This window comes from Myxine glutinosa, chromosome 6 (assembly GCF_964187855.1).
Source record: "Myxine glutinosa chromosome 6, kmMyxGlut1.1, whole genome shotgun sequence".
Taxonomy (NCBI): Eukaryota; Metazoa; Chordata; class Myxini; order Myxiniformes; family Myxinidae; genus Myxine; species Myxine glutinosa.
Genome location: NC_136266.1, coordinates 65,442,331 through 65,448,952, shown reverse-complemented (window position 1 = coordinate 65,448,952; position 6,622 = coordinate 65,442,331).

The following is a 6,622-nucleotide window of genomic DNA, read 5'->3' as shown; positions in this document are numbered from 1 at the left end:
AGCATGTGCAGAAACCACTATAAATAGCGATCTCTGGGTCATGTGAACATCTATTTTGCATGCATGACAGGAATATGTTACCTAAAGTGGCTCACAAAATTCTAAAATAAGCCGAAAATACTTGGAAAAATATCTGAGGGAATGCCGGGGTGTGCCTCCGCACAACGAAGGCGTTGGAGGGAGATGCCCGATCTGATTATGAATGCTTCTGACTACCAATGGTCAGTTCATATATTGGGCTTGTGAATGCATAGGGTAAGTTTAAAATGAACTTTTAAAGTTATGGATATTTACTATCAATCAAGTTGTGGAAGAGGGGGAGAGGGTGGGGGAGGCGGGTTCTGTGAAGGAGCTGTGAAGAATATCATGGAGCACGGTAGTACTCCATATAGAGGGATGATGATGGAAAAAAAAATGGTGGCTGCATCAAATGTGTACAAAGTGATATGCTGGGAAGATAATAAAGAGGCAAAATAATCACTCTCTGCAGACCTGGACAAAATCACAGACTGGGCAAACAAGTGGAACATGTCTTTCAATCCTGACAAATCTCACACTCTTACGATGTCTCTCCGAAAAGACCGACTGGACAACCCTCCCATCTACTTTCTGAATAATCCTCTCCAAGAAGTTCTGTCACTCAAGCTTTTGGGTCTCACTATCTGCCATGATCTTTCCTGGGAAAACCACATTTCCAAGCTGGCCTCCAAAGCCAGTCGCCGACTGGGCATCCTCCGTCGTGCGAAGTCCTTCCTTGGCACACCTGAGCTCCTCACCACATACAAGGCTTTCATCCGCAGCTCAATGGAATACTGCTCTTCCCTCTGGGCTTGTGCTCCTGCCTCACACCTAGCTCGTCTTCACGCTGTTGAAACCAAAGCGTTCAGAATCATTGGAATCTCCCGCGATGACGTTATCTCCGAGGGCCTTTCACTTACTCACCGCAGGCAGGTTGGTGCTCTTTCCGTCTTCTACCGACTCCTCACCGGCCTTGCTCCCCCAGCTCTCTCTGGGCTCTGTCCCCCAAATATTCCTGCAGGTCGCACAAGATCTGCCTGCAACCCTCTTATGGTTAAACTGCCAAAATCAAGACTCTCTGCTCACCTTCACTCCTTCATTCCTCTTTTCTCCCGCCTCTGGAACAAACTCCCTCACTCTCTTCAATCCCACTCCTCCCTCCAGGTCTTTAAAACGGCTGTTCACCACCATCTCTTATCTTCCCCAATCCAAAACCTTGATCTTTTCTACACCCGCTAATTTCACCCCAAATCCACTTTTTTGAGGTGACTTTTGTCTTCTTTCCTGGAAGTCCTTGGTGTCCTTGCGTTTTATACCTATCCTGCCTCCCCCCAGGCCCTCTGCCTCCCACACATCTCCCGATGTCCCTGCCCTCAAATGTTGTGATTGTGTGCTTCCTCCCCCTCTCTCCCCATCTTGTCGACCGCTCCCACTTTTATATACTTTGTTTACTTGTTTGTTTGATTTGTTTGTTTGATAAATGTTAGCTCTTTCACGAGCCTCGACTCTGTATACCACAAAAAAAAAAAAAAAAAAAAAAAGGAAGGATATAAGCCTTTTAAAAGGCATAGCTTTTATTCTCGAATGTTTTCTGAACTACCAAGACTTAAAAAGTCGCCAGATTGCATCACTAAAGTACCACCACATCAGGAGATCGCTACAGCACCAAATTGTACTTCTTCGTCTTCCACTCTAAAAACAATGCTAAACTGTTGCCCACCCTAACACAATTCCGGCTGAAGCGATTAACGTGATTCCAATGCGAAGAAGTTACTTTGTCTCTGGCCTATTGCACCCAACCCTAAGTTTTAAAATATATAACATATAAAGCGTTCTATGAAAATACATCGAAAGAAAATGTAGACTCAACCAAAACAAGCCAGATGTTTTGTAGGGGGTGGGGGAGTGCGTGGAGAATGGACAGAACAATTAGCCAAAAGCAATACATATGCCACCCTCCATCCACAAAATCAACTGAAACAAATATTACTAGAACGGCACTTGGTAGAGCGCATACCTCCACCAGGCTCAACAGTTTACGTTTTGTATCCCACTGATAGGCTGGATCTGGATTAGGACCTGAACCAAAATTTAATTGGCTTGTTCTTGTCACTTAACCAACTCATTCACAAGGTTTTGTCATAAGTCGTCCACAACTTTTTGAAATATCTTGCTATATATAGTTTTTCACACTATCACTAAATGGTGAAGAATCACTTGGGTAAAAAAATTTTTTAAATCGAATCCGGATCTGGATTCGAATCTTCACCAAATGTGAATAAATGCGTCCTTGTCACACAACCAACATGTCCACCAAATTTTGTCCGAATCCGTCCATAACCTTTTGACATATCTTGCTATATATCGTTTTTTGCTGTGCTATATATCCCACTGATAGGCCGGATCTGCATCCAGACCTCAAAATCGGTTTTGGGCCCATTACTCAATAGTGAAGCATCACTTTAAAAAATTCTTAGATCGAGAACATACTTAACCTCTCCACCAAATTTCGTCCGAATCCGTCCACAACCTTTTGAGACATCTTGTTCACAAACAGACAAACAAACAACCAGACAGGGATAGAAACATAACCTCAATCCACCTTTGGTGGTGGAGGTAAACATATAAGCATGGAATCCATATCAAAATAATAATAATGCATATGAAAGAGTAAGCGAATTAAGTTTACTAATATTATGATAAAATATTTACATTTATCTTCAAAATAAGTCGCACAACTACAAATCACGACACTAACTGATGGGAAGCTCTAAATTGCCTGGTAAATCGATTGTGCAGCTGGGTGATGAAGCCATCTTCTATTTTTTTTTTTTTTTTTTTTTTTTTTTTTTTGTATACAAGATCGAGGCTCGTGAAAGAGCGAACATTAATCACACAGAAAGACAAACCGACACATAAAACATATAACATCGGGAGCGGTAGACAAGATGGGGAGAGAGGGGGAAGGACACAAACACAACATTTGAGAGCAGGGACCGAGAGACATGGAGACATCGAGAGATCTGAGAGAGGGCGAGGGCTTTGGGGGGGGGGCATGGGAAGGGGGCGGTGGGAGAGGTATAAAACATATGGACACTGCCAGGACTTCCAGGAAAGAAGTTGGAATTTCAAACAAGGTGGATCTGGGGTGAATTAGCGGGGGTAGAAAAGATCAAGGTTTTGGATGGGGGAAGATAAGAGATGGTGGTGAACAGCTGTTTTAAAGACCTGGAGGGAGGAGTGGGATTGAAGGGAGTGAGGGAGTTTGTTCCAGAGGTGGGAGAAAAGAGGAATGAAAGAGTGAAGGTGAGCAGAGAGCCGAGATTTCGGCAGTTTAACCATCAGAGGGTTGCTGGCAGATCTTGTGCGACCTGTAGGAATATTTGGGGGACAGAGCACAGAGAGAGCTGGGGGTGCAAGGCCGGAGAGGAGTCGGTAGAAGACAGAAAGACCACCTACCTGCCTGCGGTGAGTGAGTGAAAGGCCCTCAGAGATAGCTTCATCGCGGGAGATTCCAATAATTCTGAAAGCTTTGGTTTCAACAGCGTGAAGCCGAGCTAGGTGTGAGGCAGGAGCACCGGCCCATAGGGGAGAACAGTATTCCATTGAGCTGCGGATGAAAGCCTTGTATGTGGTGAGGAGCTCAGGTGTGCCGAGGAAGGACTTCGCACGACGGAGGATGCCCAGTCGGCGACTGGCTTTGGAGGCCAGCTTGGAAATGTGGTTTTCCCAAGAAAGATCATGGCAGATAGTGAGACCCAAAATCTTGAGCGACAGAACTTCTTGGAGAGGATTGTTGAGAAAGTAGATGGGAGGGTTGTCCAGTCGATCTTTTCGGAGAGACATAGTAAGAGTGTGAGATTTGTCAGGATTGAAAGACATGTTCCACTTGTTTGACCAGTCTGTGATTTTGTCCAGGTCTTCAGAGAGTGAGGAGGCAGCAGACTGCCGATCTGAGGGAAGAGGAATGGAGCGGCAGAGAGTGGAGTCATCAGCAAAGAGATAGAGAGGATTTTCAAGAGAGTCGGAGAGATCATTGATGAAGACCAGCAAAAGCACAGGGCCCAGAACACTGCCTTGGGGAACTCCAGCCTGAACAGGAAGAGGAGATGAGAGAAACCCATTCAGGGCCACACGTTGCCTACGACTAGAGAGAAAGTCCGCCAGCCATTATTTATTAACTTTTAAAATATATATATTCCCTCTCTAAAAAAGACCAACGTAAACAAGGAAAAAACACATAAAAAACATAGAGAAAGCATGTAAAAAACATAGAGGCATCAAATCTCAAAAAACAACTAAACAAGGTAGGAATGACACCACAATACGACACCACAATACGACATCACAATACGACACCACGATACGACACCACGATACGACACCACGATACGACACCACGATACGACATCACGATACGACGCCGCGATACGACGCCGCGATACGACGCCGCGATACGACGCCGCGATACGACGCCACGATATGACGCCGCGATACGACGCCGCGATACGACGCCGCGATTCGACGCTGCGATACGACGCCGCGATACGACGCCGCGATATGACCCCCCCAATGTGACGCCACAATGCGATACCACAATATGACACCATAATCCAACACCACAAGCCTCTTATAGATTAATATCATGACATATTTTGAGATTGTTGCATCACAATCCCACAATAAAAGTAAAAGCAATGTTTTTTTTTTTGTATATATAATAGTGGCAACAATGTGCCTCCTTTTCACAAAAGAGTGAGATCTTTTATGCCCACCAACTAAAGATAGCTGACGGGTCGCGGGTTTAACGTCCGTGTCCATGCAAAGGACTGCACACGTTGTCAGGAGGTAGTGCTCTGCTCGCAAAGCACCAATTCAAAACATTCCTTCGAGTCGGGTTGGGAATCGAACTCATACTAGACACCTCAAAGGCAATTGCACTACTTCTGAGATATCCTGCCAGTCCTGATCAATATCGAAAGTCTATCAGTGGTTAATTTGTGTTGGCATTTTTCAAAGAGCATTGATCCAAGGGAATATTCCTGGAATATTTCATCTTCTCAGACTCCAGGAGTGTGAGGAGCTTTTGTTGGCAGGTGTTTGGGCAACATCTCGTGTGTCCAAGTAATGTTTATTTATTTTGCTGTCGCATGAGGGAAGATAATGATGGCGAACCCTCCAAGCAGGGTCCCCGGTTTTAATGCATTCACAGCAGGGGTGGATTTCCCAGGGAGGAAATATGGCCTGAAATGATTCCGCTTGCAGTTTTGAATTTGTAATAATTCATCAACAATGGTGTGGCAGCCTGTCTTGTTATAACTTGGCGTATACGTACATGTGCATTTTGCACCAACTAACACAAATCAGACATGTCAAGTAAGTTTTCCAGGCTGTACACAGTTGTCATCCTGTTTACAATTACAGCAAACGCAACTTTTTTTTGTCAACCAAGTTAGCTTGTTATAGCAAAGTTTAAAGAAACCATTGATGCAATGAGACATTTTTGGGCAAAAAAAGAAAGAAATACATTAGCAATTCCAAGTATTGCTTTTACATATTCCGTGCTGTTTTGCGTCCAAATGGCATCCTCGGTAACCTTATGTTCTGCAATTCCCATTTTTCTTGGAGATTTTTCAGAACAAAGGGAGCATACACTATATAGGGAAAGCAAGTAGGGTCCCCTACTGATTGAACATCCCCTACACGCTTGCTCGTCCAAACAGCACAGCTGGTTGCACGCCGCCGTTTCGGATCTTTTTTCATTATTTGCTGCAGATGCGTTTGGCAGTTTTTCCATGAAGGCTAACAAATGGTTTGCCATCCACAGAACTTTCTTCTGTCTTTTTTCTTTGCTGTTACACACCATTTCTCCATACCTTTGCACTCGTCGTTTGCAATATCACACGCAATTTAAACCTTCCCAATTCTAGGCTGAACGCTCACCTCCCATTCCTTCATCCCTCTATTATCTCGTCTGTTGAACCGACTCCCTGTATCTGTTGTCTCGTACCCCTCCCTCCAGTCTTTCTCTTTCAACAGTTCTGCCCATCATGACCTCATGCTCATTCCCATACCCACTACTCCTGCTCTCTTCTATACTCTTGTTGGCCCCTGATCTCCTCCACCGACCCCTTAGCCTCTTTCTATTCTGTCATTCATCAACTCATGGGCAATATCTTTGTCTCCCTATTCCCTTTTGACCCTGTCATTATGTATACATGGGATGTGTTCCAATAGCAAGCAGCTTGCTATTGCTTTTCAAGCCAGTCGTTCCGTATCATCCACAAGCCACTCGCCTAGACGCTCGCTTTGCAAGCTGCTCACCTAGCCGCTCAGCAAGTGCAGCAAGTAATTAAGGGAGGTGTCCATATGAATAAAGCAGTCTACATGGTGTCAGAAGTGGGATTCAAACCTATGCCTCCTCCGACTGTAGTCTGATACAAAACGATACTACAACCAATGAAATGTTCAGAAGCAAACCCCTCTTATGTATACTCATATTGTTGAGACATGCATTTCATACTTTTATTGTTATTTCTGCTTTTCATCCTAATTCTTCAGGATCTATAAACATGCAAACCCCCTCCACTCTACCCCCCCCCCC